Here is a 21,533-nt window from a genome sequence, read left to right as displayed (position 1 = left end):
AGGCGAGGGAGGAATGGGGTATGAGCCCCTGATGGGGAGGACTGGGGTGGCTCTGCGGGCTCCTCGGGGTGAAAGTTCTCCTGCAGGGCCTCCTGGATCCTGACAGCCCCCCGATTGGCCCCCCCAGATGGCAGCCTGCGACAAGTGCAGCCGGGCTGATGGCCAAGTGCTGTGATGTGCCGAGTGTGGGCACTCAGGGCACTCCAAGACAGGACTGCTTTGCTGTCCCTCATCGAGGTAGACAAGCAAGCGGGGAACCCTGAGAACTGTCTGTCCGAGTGGGGATAGGATCCCTTTAAGCACAGCCCTCGGCTGGCCTGAGGCAGCAGCTCCACACTCTAAGTCCTAATCTGATGCCCTGCCAGCACTGGTTCCGGCCAGCCTTAACTTTGGTTCAGGGTCCACTCAATGTGGACATGCTATTTTGAATTAGCAAAACGCTAATTCGAATTAGTTTTTAGGTCTAGATGCACTAATTCGAATTATCTTATTTCGAATTAACTAATTCGAATTAAGTTAGTTTGAATTAGTGCTGTAGTGTAGTTACTGTTTATTCCTTCCCTTTGTTTCCTATCTTTTAACCAGTTATCAGTCCATGATATCCCTCTTATCCCATGACAACTTATTTAAGAGACTTTGTCGAGGGACCTTGTCAAAAGCTTTCTGGAAATCTAAGTAGATTATATCCACTGGATCCTCCTTGTCCACATGTTTGCTGACCTCCTCAAAAAACTCTTGCAGATTAGTAAGGCAAGATTTCCCTTTACAGAAACCATGGGGACATTTCCCCCAACAAATTATTTTCATCGATGTGTCTGACAATTGTATTCTTTACTATGGTTTCAACTAATTTGCCTGGTACGGACGTTAGCCTTACCGGTCTGTAATTGCCAGGATCATCTAGAGCCCTTTTTCCCTTTTCTATGCTGAATCAAACCTGTTCAACTCATTTTCTTCAGAAGTGTTTGTATTTTCAGCTACTGAGCACTTGCATTCTGGGTGGACAGCTTTGTTGGGGCATATCAGTTTAGTTTAATAATGGATATAGCACAGTTTGCTAGTATTAGCTCCTTCCCTACAACGGGCCAGTATTTCATGACTTGCATCTATGGGTTCTGCCCTGGGCTAGCTGATTCAACAGAGAGGCTTAATTTTGCATTTTTCAAGAATTCTCTCCTTTAAAGGATCACTCTGTATTACTCCAAGTCCCCTTTGCAGCAGGCTTTATCTTTGCGAAGACCTTATGTGCTCCCCCAGGCAACATTGAAATGCAGTGGATAGAAATCTTCTATTTTTTTGGGACACATTTCAAAACTATTTCCTAGAAACTACTAGTTTTGGGGGTGGGCACCTGCACTCGTTTTTCTATACATACAGATAGAATGTTTATTCATCTTGGCATTGGGCCAATAAAGGTCTCTTGACTCATTGCCTGACCCTTTTTTTGGCACCAAAAAGCAAAGGAAACAAAGGCAACAGTTTTACATGATCAGATACAGTAGTATCTAAACATCTATCATGAACAAACTGTCCAGGAAGTTCTCCCACTTTATATTAAGAAACCCATTTGTATCCCATAGCAACCTGGTTTTCATTATAGCTGCTTTAATACTGAGGTGGTCTGATTTCCACAGCTGATGCATTTAAATCCGACAACTCTGGATCTACGTGGAGTGGTTTTCAAGCAATCTCTCAACATACAACTTTATCCCAGGACAGCCCCGATGTTAAAAGAGAATGCAACGGCCGTCCATCTCGTGTTACCACTGTCATCAACTCCTGTTCCACCTCACTGTCCATGGCAACGATGTCAGCATCCCGTCCAGAGGTGGAGGGGTGGTCCAGAGGTAACCTGAATGGAGGGAAGATCCTATTTCTCGCTATAGGGAAGATTGATAAGATTGCATTCAAAAGTAGCAAGCAAGCTGCACGGGCATAAAAAGCCATGGGATCTGTATTGTTTCCACATGAAGTACTAGAAGGCTCAGCTCTAACCAGGCCTGCGCTCGCTAGGCTGAGATGACAAAATGCACCATCTACGAAATCAATCAGTTCCACTGTTGGCTGTTGGTGGTCTCTTTATTTCAGTTTTCCAGGGTACTAGCTAAAGGCATAAAAAGCTTCGTAAGCCATAATTTGATCAGCTATGAGCTCCAAAGGGCATTACATCAGAGCCCTCGCTGGTGACTTGCCTACCTGCAACAGACAGGCCAAATGCAGCGATTCCAAATAGCGAGATGGTAAGAGCTACACCTGTTTGTAGCACTGGCCTGCATGGTCCCTGCAGTGGCAGTGTTCCCCTCATAGGCAAAAATGAAACATCACAGTCCCCTCATGCTGGGTTCAATGACAGGGGTCCCCTTAAGACTGTCACTTGAGTGCTGGTCATGCCACTCAGTCCACCGACCTGCCCTCTGGGGCACCCCACCATCCTGTCCTGCTGGGCCAGACGCTCTGGTCTCTCCCAGCAAAGGTCTAGAATTGGGTAGCAGCCCCCCCTACAGAGTAACACAGATGCTGAACCAGCTTGAGGAGGGCTCAGGTATAAGGCGATTGACAGCACCCAGGAACACCCCCCCCCTCCAAGAGGCCCAAAACTCCCAAATACATAATCTTATTATGTATAAAACATTTACACAGAGAAAGCTTTTAAGTTACTAAGTCAAAATTAACAAAACATGCCAGCTAATCCTAATACACTAAAACATGTAACATGTAAATTCTTACCCTAACCGTTGTTCTAATAATTTATTTCACAAGAGAGTCATCCTCCTAGCTTGGGTCCGATCTTTCCCTGTTTAGTCTTAGACGTTTCTAGCAAGCATCTTGGGTGGTAAGCAGGGGTCTGCTGGCAACTACCACTATTGTTTGGTTCCCCCCCTTTATATATCTTTTGCTCAAGGCAGTAATTTGTTGTGCTCAGTTCAATTTTTTCTCCCCTTGAGTGGAAAATTACCAGATCTAAAATGAGTTCTAGCATCAGGTGGCCTAGCCACATGTCCTGGAATGACTAACCACAATTCAGGCTTACAGAAAAAATTAAGCCATTCACAGATTGTTCCCTTGAGCACCGGGACATTAAGTTTCCTATGTATCAGTAATGACTCTCATTAGCCTGTTGCAGTTCTACCGTGGGTGCCCCCTGGGGTGACTGCCATCCCATAAGATTTCCCTAGGCTCTCCCTCTCTCCAGGTCTCAGCCCAGGACCCTAAGGATAGGAAGCCTACCTTCCTGTCCAGCTGGCGGGAGTGCCGCAACTCTCCGGCCCACGAGCTCCGTGACCGTCCTGTCCTGGACTACTTCCTACCCCCCGGCGAGGGATCGTGGCACCCTGCGGGGTTTGTCCACTGCCCTGGGTGACCCTCTGTCCGGTGCACCCCTTTCGGTCGGGAACTCTCTCCTCTTTGCCAGCTGGAACCGCTGCCTCCTCTTCCCTGCTGGGTCTCCTTCTCTCTGCACCACCTCCCCTTCACCTCCCCTAGCCGGTCTTTTTCAAGGTGACACCATCCGCCTCAGACGCCGATGCCTGCACCCTTCTTACTCTCCAGCTGGGGGCTGCCGTGCAGACATTTGTGGCCGTGGCGGAACACTCTCAGCACTGCTGGGCGCTTCCTGGGACAACCGGGCAGCGCGTCACGTTATTGCGGGGTGCGAGACCTTCTCCGTTAGCCCCCGCAACCCCATCACAAGCCCATTTAGAATTATAAACAAATCCACACTTCATATTTCTAACTTCACATACAAAAATGATACATTTAGCCGATTGTAATTTAAAAAATGATACATGATGCATTTTGCCTGAAGAGACTTTGAGTTATACATAGTCATATTCATAAGCCAGTTTTCATAAAGCATGGGGCCCTGTGATATCCCTCTTGTTTGGGTTTTGACATGTCTGCTGCCTCTCTGCCCTCACACACAGGGCAAGCAAGCAAGATAATAGGCTTTGAGATTGTGGGTATTTGAAAAAGATAGAGGTGAGGCGCCATGTTTGTTCAAGTTTAAGCCCTAGATACCCAGACTCTGATATTTGTGCATTCTCAAAAAGGCATCAAAACATACTAAGTTAATTTTCTTCTGAGCATCACACTTTATACAATTGGTAGCATTGGTACAATAGATATGAAATCAGAGGAGAAAATGGTGCTTACAAGAACTTTTCCCTGACCTCCCCTGTAACCCTGTCAAGACCCCCTCCTTTTCTGTCCTGCCCTTTGACTTTTTCAGTGTAATATTGACAGCTATATGAAAGCAAGGTGAGGATAGTATTTCTGTAATAACTATGGCATGTTTTAGGTTAACTCTGTAAACCTACAAGTAATGTTTTACAGAGGAAACTGCACTCAAGTTGCTGTATTCCAGCCAAGCTCTATTCCTGTCTGGCTGCAACTGGGTCTTGCCTTTCGGTGATAGACTCCCTTTAAGGAAACAGGAAGTTATCACTAGATAATGTCTTTCAGGCTGAGTGGGAACTTTAAACTTCCAGTTGAAACTTAATCTATTCTAGGAAGAAGGGTAAGTTAACCTCCCACAGCTGTCTGCTTACGTGAGTCTTTCCACCATCGCTTGAAACCCATATTTTTCTGGTGTGTGGAGTGGGAAATTTACAGGTTTTTAAACCCATTTCAAAATAGGTTTATTGGACTTTTAGCTTCCTGTGTTTCCAGCACAACACTTTTATTATCTTTGGACCCTGATATGATTAGGAGAGAGTGGGGTTTATTTACTCACCTTTTCACTGCAGCAAGTTTGCAGTTTTAACTGTTTAGCTGAGAAATTCCTGTTCCTTTTTGCTTATGTATCTCAAAAAGGCAATATGTTCCATTTACATACCAACTGGCAACCAAAGGAGAAGTTTAACATAACTAGAGAAAAAATGAATATACACTAAAGGAAAGTGGAACCAAATCTACTGCATGGTTTCATGTCAGTCTAGGTATCTGCTTTTTTTGTTGGGAGCCATGATCCAATGAATCATTTGCCTCTTCACTCTTTGATTACCATTACTTCCCTACTTCACATCTATTGTTCACATGGACAATGGGTTGAGTAGATAAATGTATCTTGGCATTAACTTGCTGCTTCATTCTCCTCTGTAAACATATGGGCTATTTTTACTGTTTCAGATGACCAACTCTTGCCTCCAACTTGAGTATATACTAGTAAAATCTGATATAAGTGTAGGGTGCTTCACACCTAAAAAAATCTTTGTAAAAATTAAGGAAACATGACTGGCTATATTTTAGCTGGTTTTATTCTAGCCATAATCATAAACTTTCTAGTGATAAATGCCATTTTTAAAAAAAATAATTCTCATTAAAATGAATTTGAAGAATTTTTAAAAACCTATTCTCATTGCTTCAAAGATCTCACTACCCTGTTTGAAATAAAGAATAATTTGCTTTGTTTTGGAAATGATCAGTCCAGTTCAAATGCACACACTTTCAGTGTGGTACTATAGAGACTAATAGATTTATTGGGGTCTCTAAGGGTATGTCTACACAGCAATATTATTTTGAAATAACCAGCATTATTTCAAAATAACTTAGTCCACATCTCCACAGCAGGCAGTTATTTCAAAATAATGTCAAAATGCTGTCAAGCTAGAGGATTTCTTATTCTGACTCCCGTAACCCTCAGGCTGTCTCTAGACTGGCCAGTTTTTCTGGAAAATCAGCCGCTTTTCTGGAAAAACTTGCCAGCTGTCTACACTGGCTGCTTGAATTTCCGCAAAAGTACTGACGATATCACGTAAGATTGTCAGTGTTTTTGCAGAAATACTATGCTGCTCCCATTCAGGCAAAAGTCCTTTTGCGCAAAAGTTTTGCACAAAAGGTTCAGTGTAGACAGCTCAGCTTTGTTTTCCGCAAAAAAAGCCCCGATCGCAGAAAAGCATCCGTGCCAATCTAGACGCTTTTTTCCGAAAATGCTTTTAACGGAAAACTTTTCCGTTAAAAGCATTTCCAGAAAATCATGCCAGTCCAGACGTAGCCTCATTGTACGAGGAAGAAGAGAAGGCGGAGGAAGAGTGCTCTATTTAGAAATAAGTGCTGTGTAGACACTCCCAATTTTGAAATGAGACACAATTGACATAACTCTAAATAAGCTATGCAAATTGAGCTAAACCCTGCTGTGTAGCCTAAGTCTCTTCAGGCACGTCTATACTTACTGGAAGATCGATGCGCCAGAGTTCGATCATCTACCGTTAGTGGGTCTAGTATAGACCCATAAATTGAATGCTGAAGGCAGCTCCTGCAGCGTCCAGCTCCTCCTTTTGTGAGGACTAAGAGAAGCTGACAGGAGCATTTGCTCCCATCATTCTCCTGCATTGTAGATGCCTCTATGGTTCAGTTTAAGGTAAGCCAACTCCAGCTATGCATTTTGCATAGCTGGAGTTGCATAGGTTAAGCTGACCTTCCAGGTCCAGTGTCGATCTGGCCTTAGTCTCTAAGGTGTCACAGGACTCTTCATTTTTGCAGCTACAGATTTACACGACACCCCCTCTGAGACTTTGCAGAGCTTGGTGGAAGGCAATGCATCTTTAGAGTGTATGTACGCTACAGTTCAATAGCTTAAAGTTGACTTGATCATCTAATATGACCTTCTGCATAACATAGTCCCCAGAGTTTCCCAAATAATTCCTAGTGCATATCTTTTAGAACAAAATCCAATCTTGACATATTCAATGATAATCTACCACAACCAGTGGTGACTGCTGGGGAGGGGTGGAAGGGAGACACTGTCCATGTGACCATTTCACGTGTGATTCCTCCCCATGCCATTCCTAGCCCGAGGAAAACTGTTTTAGGAATAACCCCTGCCCACTGACCTTTGGTAAATTGCTTGAATAATTAATTACTCATCATTAAAAATTTGCCTTATTTCCAGTCTGAATTTGTCCAGATTAAACTTCTTGCCATTGGATCGTGTTATACCATTCTCTACTGGATTGAAGAGTTTATTAAATAATCTGTCTCCCTGTAGATACTAGTAGACTGTAATCAAATCACCCCTTTATCTTCTCTTTGAGCTAGATTGAGCTCCTTGAGTCTATCACTATAAGGCAGGTTTTCTAATCCTTTAATTGTTGTCATGATCAGTGTTCTCATTAAGATTTTTCTTAATGAGAGTGAGTTTTGTCTTGTGCACCAATATTGATGTTATGTGAGCTGATTCATGTGTGCCACCACGGCACCCACCAGTTACTAACAATATATATATATATATAAGATTGTTATGGAAGAAAAAATACTAAAACAAGGATAATTAACAAGGCGCAGGACCCTGGACTCACTCACCCTGAAAACCACCTACCCTGGCACCTGGTCTGACTCTCATCCAGCCATACTCCCACCATCCCTGCATCCATGGGCTCCCCAACATCTGCACCCTCATCCTGTGCACCTTTGCCGTTAACCCTGCATTGTACACCCTTGGCCCCTAACTTCCACAGTGCCCCCTTCATTCCAACCCCTGCTCCTTCCTCCCAGCCCAAGCCAATCAAAAAGGGTAGTAATTTGTAAAGCATAAAAAAATGGCTGCATCATTCCTCTTCATGGACTCCAAAAGCTCATCGTGCAGTTGCAAGTTAATGACATTCAGAAAATGAATTTAGGGATATCATCAGAAAATTTCAGCTAGTTCGTTTTCTTCAGTTCACATGACTACACAGTACATAGCACATAATCTAATTATTGATTATATTTCTTATAGTATCTGCATGCCTTAGACCCCCTGTGAATCATAGAGAAGTCCCTTTAATATGGCATCATCAACTGCATATTGATTTAGAATCAATACAAAATAATCAATATTCATTAAGAAAATTTTAGTTGCCTATACACTCAGTGTGTGTGTGTAATTTTATATTTGCGCATTTGGTTTTTCTTCCTTGAGTATAGTACCTTACACTTGTCCTTGCTGAATTTCTGATCTATACCCCAGTTCTCTAGTTTACCAAGGTCCCTTTGAATTTTAATTCTATCCTTCACATTATTTGCAACCCTGCCCCTGGCCAGCTTTCTATTACCTGCAAATTTGATTAATATGCTCTCATTCCTACATCCAGGGTCATTACTAAAGATAGTAAACACCCCCAACACCAGAATAAATCCCTGTGGAACCCCACTAGAGACCTTCCAATCTGACATTGTCCCAGTAATGGCTCTATTTTTCCAAATACTAGAAAATTCAGCAGTTGCCATCAGTTAGCACATAGGCTACGTCTACACTGGTAGGATTTTCCGAAAATGCTTTTAACGGAAAAGTTTTCCGTTAAAAGCATTTTCGGAAAAATTGCGTTTAGATTGGCAGGATACTTTTCCGCAAAAGCACTTTTTGTGGAAAAGCGTCCGTGGCCAATCTAGACGCGGTTTTCCACAAAAAAGCCCCGATCGCCATTTTCACGATTGGGGCTTTTTTGAGGAAAACAGTACTATGCTGTCTACACTGGCCCTTTTGCGCAAAAGTCTTTCGGAAAAAGACTTTTGCCCGAACGGAAGCAGCATAGCATTTCCAGAAAAGCACTGATGATTTTAAAGGAGATCGTCAGTGCTTTTCCGGAAATTCAAGCGGCCAGTGTAGACAGCTGGCAAGTTTTTCCGCAAAATCACATGATTTTGCGGAAAAACTTGCCAGTCTAGACATAACCATTGTGTTATCTGAGGTAGCATAGACATCTCATGCCGTATGGTAACTTTTGGCAAATGCTAATTTTTTTTTTTAGTGGGGAACATTGTAACAGAGACAAAAGACATGTCTTCACCCACAAAGGCAAATGATATGTAGCTAGCAAGAGAATACTCTTGCTTGCTATATAACTGCACATTCATACAAATGGTTTGTTAAGTGAATTGGTATCTCATCGAATTAAACAAAACAATTAAATTAAAAATTAAAGCACCTTCTATAGCAATGACTAAAATCATGGTGGTTCAGAGAGTTGGCTTTTTTCCTAGAGGCTCTATGTTGTGTTCCAGAACCTCAACTTTCCTTAAAATATAAAAAAGCTCTAGTCTTAATTATTGCCAAGACACCCTTGAAAAATAAGATACAGGTTGAACCTCCTGGTCTGGAGCCTTTGGGACCTGAGTGGTCCCAGACCAGGGAATTTACCAGACCAGGGGAGGTCAATGCACATTTCCACCTGGATGTCCACTGCTGCCTGGGGCTCTGTTCTCCGCATGCGGGAGGGAGGCTCCACTACCCCCCAGCCCCCACAGCTCTGCTCTCACCCAGGACTCTGCTCCCCGTGCCCTCACTGTTGCCTGGGAGGGCTCCACACTCTGCCTGATGGCCCCGCTGCTGACTGGGGTTCTCTCCAGAGGTCCTAACTCCCATGCCCAGAGCTCTGCGCTTCGCACAACAGCCCTGCTGCTGCCAGGGGCTCTCCCCATTGACTCCGTGCCTGGAGCTCTGTGCTCCTCTCGCAGCCCAGCTGCACCTCGGGACTCCTACACTCCACCTGGCTGTGTGATGGCAGCACCTGGGCATTCTTAGCACAGCAGCCCTGGCCCAGGAGCAGCTGCACTGAGGCCCCAACTGAAGTCCTAGAACACTGGGCAGCCGCCCACACTCAGGAGCAGCTGGAGTCATGGCTGCTGGGGCTGGGATCTCAGTACTAAAAATAGTACTGTGGCCCCAGCCCCAGTAGCCACCACTCAGCTGCAGCTCCAGCTGCTGCCAGGGGCACAGCCACATGGCTGGCAGCTGCTCCATGTGCCGGGACTGCAGCCAAGACTGTGGAGCTATTTTTAGTACCATGGCCCAGGCTCCATCTCCAGCAGTTGATCCCTGTGGGATCTCACTAGACTAGATCCTTTCGATCGTTTACCATTTACAATTGGTAAATTGAAGATCTATCCATTTTAAATCCATGTCATGCATGCCATGTTAATTTGATGTCTTCCTAGTTTTTAATCATTGTTATGCCGTGCCAAATCAAATGCCTTGCAGAAGTCTGGTATATTTCATCAGCACTATTCCCTTTATCAGCAAAGCCTGTAATCTCATCAAAAACACTGTTTGAAGAGATCTATTTTCCATTAACTTATGCTGACTGGCGGTAATTATATTATTTCCTTTTTTTTAATCAAGTTCCTTTTCACCCATTCCACTATCTTGCCCAGGATATATGTCAGACTGACAGGCCTATAATAGCTCAGGTCCACCTACTTGCCCTCTTTGTATATCAGTGCAACATTAGCTTTCTTCCAGTCATCTCAAATTTCTGCAGTGTTCTGACTTACTGAAAAGCAGAAAGTTTCTTGGCCAGCTCTTTTAAAGCTCTTTAAAAACTTCAGTGTAAAATATTTAGAAGTCATGTTGACTATTAATAATGAATTCAAATGCCATTGAATCTCAGAAGTTTATGAACTGGTAAACTCTACATGCTTAGTCTAAATAGATGTTAACATTTTAATTTGCAAGCATTCAGACAGTATAATTTTACAGTTAGTAGCCTGGTTGCTATTGTGGTATTCTGGATCAGAGCACTTTATAAGAATTAGTTTCTCTGCTGTAGGTCTTCATCTCTCTGAAAAGGATTTCTTTGACTCTTTTGCAAGTCCCTGGAGCTTTAAAATAAAATATCTTATTAAAACGTGTCAAATTTACCTCAGTAAGTTATCCATACCCTACAAAATAGTCTCAGGGGTTGCCAATTTTCCTTTGTAAGCTAGCATTTCATTCCTTTTATTGCTGTATAGACTCTACAGTTTTCTCACCTGGAGAAATACCAGTTTATTTTACAAAGGTAAATGTTACTGTTCAAATAATGGAAGTTGTAAAACCAATAAAAACTCTGGTTCTGGTAGGAAACTCAGTATTAATTAGAACTTTTGAGGGTACCAGTCCATAAAGTATACATTGACCATGCCCCAAAGACAAAGTGGACCTAAGCAGATTTATTTTTCATACACATGCATCTAGAATTGTTGTGTGTTATGTTACTTCTCTTGGGAAAAACTCTGAAAATCTACACCACACCCTACTATGATGCCATACTTTTGGGAACTAACAGTTTGGCAAGCTATACTGGAGAAACTGAAGAATAAATACCAGAGTAGCTTTTCTTATTTGGTAGGCTTGGGTTAGATTTCTCTCAACAGATAAGTTCAACATTGATGTCATTTTCACAAGTGTAATTACAAGACTGTGCCATCTATTTTGCAAAACCCTAGCTGCACAGAGATGGAGAGACTCAAACATACAGATTTATTTAAGTTGGCAATAAAAAAAAATAAAACTGAGGGAGATCTATTTTAATTTGTTTTTTTTAAACTGGTGTGCAACCACATGATCAGATATTCCAAATTATTAACTGTATTTCCAGCACAAGAGAATTCAAATACTTTCTTATAGCCTTTATTGTTAGCCAAATCTTATGTACAGGAACAGTATCTTTTGTTTTGTTCATGGGGTAGCTTTTCAAATGCAATTGCTGAATTTCTGGTTGGAAAAGGACTTTGCTTCCACCTTCAGAGGCAAGGCTTAGATTTGTTAAACATTTCATTTGAGAAATTCTTATTCGCGTAATCTGTTCTGTTGCATTCTTTATGGCAGCACAGCTTTTCTTCCCAAGGCCATTTGTTATATGAAAGCATTTTTTCCTTTAAACCGACTTTTTTATAATTCGCGTGAAAGGTATGGATTGTAGGAAGTAAGTGGACACTCTGTATAATGCAGCTCTTAAAATCCAGCAGTGTTAAAGCACTTGTGAAATAGTGTTTCTAAGTAAATTAATTGCACATTCCTGGGCACGGGGAGAGACCAACCCACCTGACATTTGTCAGACATCATCAAAGTCTCTGTCATAACTGTAGGTTTTGAAAAAATAAAACACTTCTTAAAATATTCCCTTTCGCTGTCTTTAAGTGAACCAGAAATTCAAATTTCACTTAGGGTTAGGTATTGAAGGTTCACATTAAGATACTAGAGATTAGCTTATCCCAAAGTCTGTCTCAGGCTATGTCTACACTACACAGAAGATCGATGTTGCTGCGGTTTATCTTCTAGGGTTTGATTTAGAGGGTCTAGTGAAGACACGCTAATGTGAATGCAAAGGATGCCTCTGTTGGTGCCAGTACTCCTGCTTTGCTGAGGAGTAAGGGAAGCTTAAGGAAGTGTCTGTTCCTGTTGACCTCCCACTGTGTGGATGGTGATTTAAGATATGTTAATTTCAGCTACGTAATAAATGTAGCTGGAGTTGAACATCTTAAGTCAACCTTACCCTCTAGGGCAGACGTGCCCTCGGAGTCCTTGCCTGAGTAGTCATTGGAGAATGGTTCCAAAGGTGAGGTTCATCTGGCTGATCATTATTCACCACAACTGCAGGCTGGCTTGAAGCATTTCTGTCAACATCACTGATGATATCTGTGACCCAAGTTGATTTTAAATTCCTAAACATTAATCTGAAACAGAATTAAACAGCTTTGTGTTTTGTTCCAAGGTGGTATGTGAGTAACCCACACAATCCGCATATTCTTTAAGCCAAGTCTACTCTAAAAACCAACATAGTAATGTCAGTTAGCAGGCAATTTTATTTATTGGACTTTTTACAACATTTCTATACCAGCAAAAGCAATAACATATGTTCAGTTACACCACTATGCAAAAATTTTTTTTTTTTGGGCTGTAACTTATTTTGCTTGGGAAACGAGTATGAAGTTACCAGCGCATGCATTTACGCTGGTACAATGTTCCTACACTAGGGGTATGTCTACACAACAGCATTATTTCAGAATAACTGATGTTATTCCGAAATAACATAGTGTGTGCCTACACTGCAGAGTTTTTGCGCAAAAACAGCCATTTTTGTGCAAAAACTTGCAGAGCATCCACACTACAAGCCCATTCTTGAGCAAGAAAAAGTACAGTATATCGTCAGAAGACAGTGTTTTTGGCACAAGAGTTATTCCTCTCCCCACAATGAATAAGCCTTTTTGCACAAGAGCTCTTGCACAAAAAGGCATGTGTGGACAGGCAACAGGGGTCTCTTGTGCAAGAAACCCCTATGGCTAAAATGTCCATCAGAACTTTCTTGTGCAAGAGAGTGTCCACACTGCCATGGATGCTCTTGCACAAAAGCACATCTCTTGCACAAAAGCACATGGCAATGTGGGCACACTCTTGTGCAAGAAGCCTGCAGTGTAGACATAGCCCAAACCTTTATTTCAAATTTACGTCGAGCTGGAGGACTTCTTACTCTGACACATGGTAACCCTAATTTCATGAGGAATAAGGGAAATCAAAGGAAGAGAGTTCTTCCTTTGACTTTCTACTGTGTAGACAGCGCCAAAAAGCCAAATTAAGCTATTTCGACTTCAGCTACGCAATTGATTGAAGTTGTAGCTGAAGTTGCATAAGCTTAATTCGACATTAGCTCTGCTGTGTAGACATGCCCTAGAAGAGTTTCCTATTGTGTAGTTGTATCAGCTGATCTTTTCTAGTGATGATCTGGAGCAAGATCCACTTGTTACTGCCACTGGAATATTCCCCTAAGTGTTACATTTATGCAAATTCTGGGGGATAAATGGTAACTGAGAAATGTTTCCTGAAACCAACAATTCATCCTGTCACTGGAGCAGCAGGCACATAGTGTTTTAGGCATTTTACATCCTACTACTTACTTCTCTGAAGCTCAACCATCAGTAACAATTTGACTCTTCTGGCTGGGGGAAGCCACAGGAGTTCTCAGTTTATTATAGAAAAGCAGGTTTAGCTCTGCCTCGGTCATTAACAATGACTGATCCTGCCAAGATGCACAGCTATCACTGTTCTTGACTTTTCTTTGCATTGTGTTTTTAATGTGCTCCTGGTGACCTTGAGGGGTGATAGTATTCAGTTGATGTTGGCATATGAGGAACTTGATGCTCCGATACAGAAGATATGCAATCAGGTGTATTTTTAGGCTATTAAAAATAGGACAAGTTTAAAGATCTCAGTCATTACATAAACACGACAGTTTTTAGGACAAACTCTTAGTCATAGGGTCATCTGGAAGGAGACATCTACTGAATGCTTATCAAAATCCTTCCATTTTCTGAATGTCTGCCAATAACTGAATCACATTAGTCATCCAGCTATAAAGTCATAATCTGCCCTTCGACAAACAATGACCTCTACTAGCACTTCATAGCAACTGAGAATGATAATCAATATTGTGCAGTTGAGATACTGAAGAACTAGGGATATATAGTTAATAAAGGTTAACTAGTCATCTCATCTGCAATATCCTGAACTAAAAATCAAAATACTTATGTCATCTGTTTTTTGTTAGTTTGCTCCTTTGCACTATGTTTGTTCATGGAGAAGAGAATTAGAGTAGAAAATCATTTCCAGGAAGGCAGAAAGCAACAACCTTGATTTGCCAGCCTCTATGGCTAACATTAAAAAAAAAAAACACTCCTGAGTTAGTGTCCCATAGCAAAATCAGTTGTATCTGAGGCCAGGTCTACACTCATAGGGAACGTTGAATGAAGATATACAACTCCAGATATGGTAATTACTTTGTTTCATGTTCCCCATGATTCCCGCAGTGAGAGATCAACAGGAACAAACACTCCCTTTGGCTTCTTTTACTCCTTGCATAAGCAGGGGTATCAGCAGCTGGCAGGGGAGTACTCTCCATTCGATTTAGCAAGTCTTAACTATACTCGCTAAGGCGAAATCTGGAAAATTGATCGTTGGAGCAATGATCTTCCATTTAGAGTAGACATGGCCTGAGAAAAGAGTCTGACCTTAATTTCAGACTCTACTTATATTCATTGAGATGTTGCTGAAAATAATCCTTAGGAAGACCAAGCTAAAGGATTTGTACTTTAATTTCTGTGTCTGAGTCTCCTCCCTCCACCCTAATTATTGAGGTGGAAAGAACTTCTGGGAAAAACTAGAGAGAAAATAGTCTTACTGGCTGATCAAGGCAGAGTTTACACTCACAGATGGAACAAGTTGTTGTTTGCCAGCTAACGCCAATCTCTTGGGGAGACCACCCATGGTTGTTGGAAGGAAAAACTTAACATTTCTGGCACATGTACTTTTTGTTTCCAGAGATTATCCTCCTTTACTGATTGTGTTTAATGTGATAAGCTCCCATGTGATTACAGGAAATCTTGTGTAGTAAAGAAAGGGACATTTTGATAGTTCTATGAACTTTGTTTCAAGGCTCAGGCCTTCTAAAAAGCCATATTTTTGCTTCTGTAACTACGTTGCTGTAGCTAAAATGGGGGCAAAGCAAAGACTTATCTTTCTGTCACTACTCTGGCTTTCACAGTAAAACACAAACTGATGGCCAGATGTTTTGAAAGTCTAGTGGACCAGTTGTATCTTCTGCCTTTCACTAAAGCAGCCTTCTGCAATTAAATGTCAAGTAATCCAAGTCTTAATATGATCACTGCCTGCCACGATGGTCTCCTCATATGTAGACCTATTACTTTGCCCTTTTGCTTTGAACCACCCTATGCTTAATCTTTTATAGAAGGAGTTGAGCTATGCTAAAGACTAAGTGCCAAGTGTATGGTCCCAGCTTTGAAGTTGTCATAGGCTCCATGTTGAAACTTGGCTTTACCTGAGTGCCATCTGCTGAACTTAATCTAGGATCCAGACAGCTTTGAACAGCCAGGAGTTTGGACCCTGCAGAATGGAAGACCATCAGGCCCAACCAGCACAGCTGTTCTCTAAGCAATTGCACACTAAACACCAAGAGCCAGACCCTATTTTGAGTCAATTTCAAAGTAGCTTATTTCATACAGCATCAAATTTCAAAATAACCCACTATTCCGCGATATCCCTTAATCTTCAGGTAATGAGGTTTACAGGGATGTTGAAATAGCGAGCCCGTTATATTTCAAAATAATGGGCACACTGTTAAGATGTGGGATAGCTATTTCAGGAAACCTCCGGTATCCCGAAATAGCACCACAGTGTAGACGTAGCCTTGCTGGGAACCAATAAGATATCTGAGAGGTGGCAAATACAAGGACTTCATTAATCACGTAAATCTGTGTTTAAATTCTTTATCCATTCGCGATGACAGGTTTCAGAGGTAGCCAAGTTAGTCAGTTTCAGTAAAACCAACAAGGAGTCCAGTGGCAGCTTAAAGGCTCACAGTTGTATGGCATAAGCTTTTGTGAGCCATTCCCATTCCCTATTCAGACCCATTCTGATGGTGTCAAATTGGCATACAAATTCCAGCTCAGCAGTTTCATGTTGCAGCCTTACCATCAGTCATACCATCAAAGGCTCATTCACTGCACATCTACTTATGTGATATATGCCATCATGTGCCACCAATGCCCCTCTGCCATGTACATTGGACAACCGGACTGTCTCTATGCAATAGAATACATGGACACAAATCAGACCTCAGGAATGCTAACATATAGAAACCAGTGCGTGAACATTTTAACTTTCCTGTACACACAATTATAGATTTGAAAGTTCCACCCTCAAGAAAAAAAACACCCTAGAATAGAAAATAAATGAACAACCCGCTCCCCCCCAAAACCCCAAAATTCTTCAAATACTGGCTGCAATGTAAAAATGCTGAGCTGGAATTCATATGCAAATTTGACTCCATCAGAATGTGTCTGAATAGGGACTGGGAATGGTTAGCTCATTAAAATATTTTTTTCCCACTTTAGGTATTTTCACCTTCTTATCCATATCTACCGTGATTGAATTAGTGCTGAAGTAACAATCCCATCTCTATATCCCTACTATCCGTTTCTTACTTTTTTTCAGTTCAGGCATCTGATGAAGTGAGTTGCAACTCATGAAAGTTTATGCCATAATAAAATTGTTAGTTTGTAAAGTAACACTGGACTCATTTTAATTCATTCAGACAAACATTTGCATCTCCTTTACATGTTGAGTGCTCTAACTAGAACTTTTCCTTAAAAACTCATCTCATCCATTCTCATCAGAAAAATGTGTTCCTCACATTTATACTGCCTAAGTACTTTGTTTTTACTTTGACTATTTATCACTAGTTTTCTAAAATAGAAATCAAGCAAGCCATATAGATATTCTGAAATATTTTCTGATACTACAGATTTATCAAGAACTCTAGGGGAAAATGTAAGTATTAAATGTCTGAGCTATGGTGCAACCTTCAAGCAAATGGATGTTTTCATCAACTCAAGATGTACATTGAATTCATGAAATGACTTCTTTTCTAAGATGTTGCAATTTCAAAACTTTCTGAAATAAAATCAATCTTTAAGCTAATGATGAAGCTTACACTTCCACTATGAAGGATACTTCTAAGCATAAGAAGAAATACTGAGATCACTCTCAGCACCTCCCCTCTATAAATAACTAGTGGTTTTTATTGTTCAGCTTAAAAACCAAGTGCTGCTTGGGGAAAAGTCATAAGGGATAAGAGATATTGAGTTTGTAGTAGTCAGCTAGATTGAATGAAAGCTACAAAGCATATTTAGTTAATAGTGATGAATGTGACCAGTGTAGTGTCATTAGAGAAATTAATCCATCTGGGCCCAATAATCATGCACTACGGATTGAAAAAGATTCAAGTCCTATCATGAGGCGCTTGAACTCAGGATGGTAGCTACCTGTCTTTGTTTCTTGATTATAATTTGAAAAATATTTACTGCTAGGTGGAGAGCCGTTTGGAACTTTGCTTCTCAGAGCATGAGGGTGACTATTTCTGAGGGAATAGCTGAGCCTGGGATATTATTAGGCTGGTACTGTATAGCAGCCAGGAGGAATGACTCTACATTTGGGTAGGCATGTATGGGCCAGTTCTGCTCATGCTAAAATTTTCAAAATCACTCTGTGGCCTCATTGGCACAGGCAGTGGATTGGGTTAGGCTCCCAGTATAATCCTGCTCCATCCCTTGGGTGCATAATGGGGGGCACCAGAGGGGGCTTGCAGCAGCCATCCCAACCCATGGGCATAGTAGCCTTGGGCAGGCACAGATTGGTGGTGGTAGGGGAGCTGATAATAATCAGATCCCCTGCTAGTAATGTCCTGATAGGGGGGTGAGATGGACCTTCTCCCCTCTTCCACCTCTTTTCCCAAAGACCTCACTCCTGCTCCCACTCATTCTCCCACAGCTTGGCCAGGCTGATAGCTGGAATCAGAGCTGAGCTGTGGCAAAAGCTATCCAGGGAGCCTAGCCCCTGTGGGGAGGCTTGGACCCTACATCGGTCCTGCGGGGTCACATCTCGGTGAGAAGGGACATGGGTCGAGGGCTGCTCTTGATTAGCTCCAGCTTCAAACAGCAGATGATCAGGTGGATACATGAGTAATTTCATGGGCACGCCAACCTCCAGTCATTGAAAACGTGATCATGAATTGTAATGCCAGCTTTGCTTCAATATTCATATCCATCTTAGGAGGGACGTAACTTCACTCTTCTCATAAGTAAGCCATCATCCCAATTGCCAAGCCATTGTCACAAAAACTCATCCTTTTATATAAAATTCAGTTTACAGTGCAAGTCAGGAACATGCTCATCAGTATTACCAACAAGACATTGCCTTCCTTTATATTACAGGTTGGAAGCTTAAGTTTGCCTGTATGGTTACACATCATAGATTCCTAGGTCTGAAATGACCATCTAGTTCAAGGCTACTCAACACATGGCCCGTGAGCCACATGTGGTCCACAGCCCATTGGATTGCAGCCCGCGGCACAGTTTGTATTTACACAAGGCTCAACACGAGACCCACAGATGGGAGACAAAACAAAAAGTTAGTCAATATAATGGTCTTCTGTTGATACGTGTTTTGTTAGTTAAATTCCGGGACTGCCATTGCTCATTAAAAGTGCTGTCATATGTTTGGAAATCGGGTAAATATCGCATTTAACATCAGCAGAACTGACTTAAATGGGTCCTGCATGTTGTGTAGTCTTGCCTTAATCTTTGTATTCATGCCCATTAATGTGAAAGAAGCTATTTGCATATATATATGCAACCTCACCATGTGGCTCTCAGCATGTGCTATGAGTATCATTGTGGCCCCCAGGGCTTCCAAAGTTGAGTAGCCCTGATCTAGTCTGACTGGGTAATTCAGGCCGTAGAATTTCCCCAAAATAATTCCTAGACCATATCTTTTAGAAGAATATCCAGCCTTTGACTGAAAGATTGCCAGTGGTATTTTAACTAGAGTTAGCAGCAAAAGAGAATACGGTATTTTATTTTAAAAAATTGGACTCTGTCTCATGACCCACTTGGATAAAGAATGCAGAGATAGCCCAATAATGCAAGACTTCCTTTTGCATGATCTCTCCTCTTTTTTTCTCCTTTCCTTTATTGCTGTGGTTCTCAACCTATTTGCTATTTTGGACAGCTCTCTAGGTCTAATGTGGGATGCATCACCTCACTCTCACTCATATATATCACCAGTGTAAGAAGCATTGCCTTGCTTCTATGGGTATATTTGTACAGCAGCCAGGAGGAATGACTCCACATTTGGGTAGGCATGTATGGGCCAGTTCTGCTCCAGCTAAAATGTTCAAAATCACCATTTGGCCTCATTGGCACAGGCAGTAGATTGGGTTAGCCTCCCAGTATAATCCTGCTCCATCCCTTGGGTGCATAATGGAGGTCACCAGAACCAGGGACTATATATACAGCTCTGAGGATGTCATATGGACCACAGCTGTGTGCCTGAGCTGCAAATGGCCCATGGGTTGCACGATGTGAACCAGTGCTTTACTGCCTATTTGTGTGTGTCTTTACTATTGGGGTTACCCGCACCCTTCTGAGCTATGTTCTGACAATCTCACAGAGACATATTTTTGTATTGTCTGGACTTACAGCTTTGACAAGTTGTTAAGTTACATAACTGTGCAATTTTATTGGACATACTGTTAAATGTATGGTATCTGGTGACATCCAGATTGTAAGTCATTTTACCTTTCTGTATTTTTTTCTATATTAACAATACATAGTTTTCATAAAACTTCCATGATGGAAAATCCACCTTGGAAAACTGTTCCAAAGGAAAATTACTCAGTTACAGGTTTTTGCTTTTATTTCCAGTCTGAATGTGATTAGGTTCAATTTCCATCAATTGGACCACATTTTACCTTTCTCTGCTTGATTGAAGAGCCCACTTACGCACAGCCAGCTTGTAACTCTTTGCCAGGGGATGTTGAAGGCCCAAACACTAATGGGATTCAAAAAGAATAAAATAAGTTCATGGAGGATTGGTTCATCACTGGCTGTTGGCCAAGATGGTCATGCTACCGATGTCTAAGCCTCTGACAGCCAGATGCTGACTGGGAGGACTCATTCAGAACTGCCCTGTTCATTCCTTCAAATAGCATTTGAAATCCGCTGCAATTAACACATAGGATACTGACCTAAATAGTACGTTGGTCTAACTGGGTATGGCTGCTGCTCATGTTAATTATTAAATATTTATTCCCCGTGTAGGTAGTCCTGTCACTTTCTTCATTCAGATAAAGAGAGTAAGTTCCTTGATTTATAACTATGTAGCCTTTTATTTTATTTAAGGTGAAGTTTGTACACCACCATGGGTTTGGCTCCGGGGGGCTACCATCTCATACTTAACAGAGTGTCAGTCACCTCTGCTACTTGCTTTAGAGTGAGTGTTTCAGGAACACACATACATTTACAAGTATTAGATTTAGACCGACGGGTTATATTAAAGTTACAATTAAAGTTATGATAATCCAGGGATATAGAAATTCTATAGAGATCCATACAAATAAATATACTCACATCCTTTACAGCAGTGTTAGAGTCTGATGGGTGTCTCCTGGCATGATCACCATTAGAGGGATAGTTCCTGCTCGAATCTTTCATAGGAAGCTCAATTGTCTCATTTTGGGCATTCCTTTTTCATAGAGTGATTTTCATCTATACCTACATTTTGTGAATGTTCATAAAAGCCACCGCTCTCTTTTTTCTAATTGGCTTGTGTCATCTGGAAACCTCAAGGGACTCAATTTTTTATAGGTTGTGGAAATAAGGATGTTAAGAAGTAGGTAACTGACTAATCATGTATTTGATACATTTTGATAAGAAGCCCACTGCAGCTCTGCAGTTTAAATATAGTAGGACTCATGCACACAGGCAGCCTGACTCCTACTACGTTTAAATTGCAGAGCCACAGCAGGGGTAGGTCCTGGACCTGGCACGAGCAGTCCCAGCTCCCGCCAGGTCCTGAACCACTGTGTCTCTGCATTTTAAAGGAAGTAAGAGCTGGGGCACCTGGCTCTTACCACATTTAAGATGCAGGAGCACAGTGGACTGGAACTGGCATGAGCCAAGACTGAGCAGTCCCAGACCGCTGTGCCTATGCTTCCTCTACTCCCCTTCCTCGCACTGTGGAGACGGTACTAGGGAGAACTGTCTTTTAAGCTGGCTTCCCCAGCACTGGCTCCTGTTTCCCCCTCTCTCTTGCGGCCTTTTATACAGAGGCAGCAAGGGGGGTAAAGCAAGTAGCCAAGTAGTGACTCGAATGGTCACTTGCATCTCTATGTGTAATTTCCCTTTCTGCTCATTAGCACTGATGCACAACCCGTATTCTGTGGTTA

General features: G+C 41.9%; 1 protein-coding gene across 1 annotated transcript in view; it reads right to left on the bottom strand.

The window, feature by feature from the left end:
- Positions 1-20,137, bottom strand: part of SPDL1 (spindle apparatus coiled-coil protein 1) — a 160,071-nt gene extending 139,934 nt beyond the window's left edge. Inside the window, exons 1-2 of the mRNA XM_075900165.2 lie at positions 20,058-20,137; positions 12,231-12,411 (exon numbers count right to left, since the gene is read on the bottom strand). The gene's annotated coding sequence lies outside the window, so the exon portion shown is untranslated. The remainder of the gene's footprint in view (positions 1-12,230; positions 12,412-20,057) is intronic.
- Between the last annotated feature and the right edge of the window lie 1,396 nt (positions 20,138-21,533).

This window comes from Pelodiscus sinensis, chromosome 16, assembly GCF_052426305.1.
Source record: "Pelodiscus sinensis isolate ZL-2025 chromosome 16, ASM5242630v1, whole genome shotgun sequence".
In the NCBI taxonomy this organism is placed as follows: domain Eukaryota; kingdom Metazoa; phylum Chordata; order Testudines; family Trionychidae; genus Pelodiscus; species Pelodiscus sinensis.
Note: the sequence above shows the minus strand (reverse complement) of the source record. Positions and strands in the feature narration are given on the sequence as shown.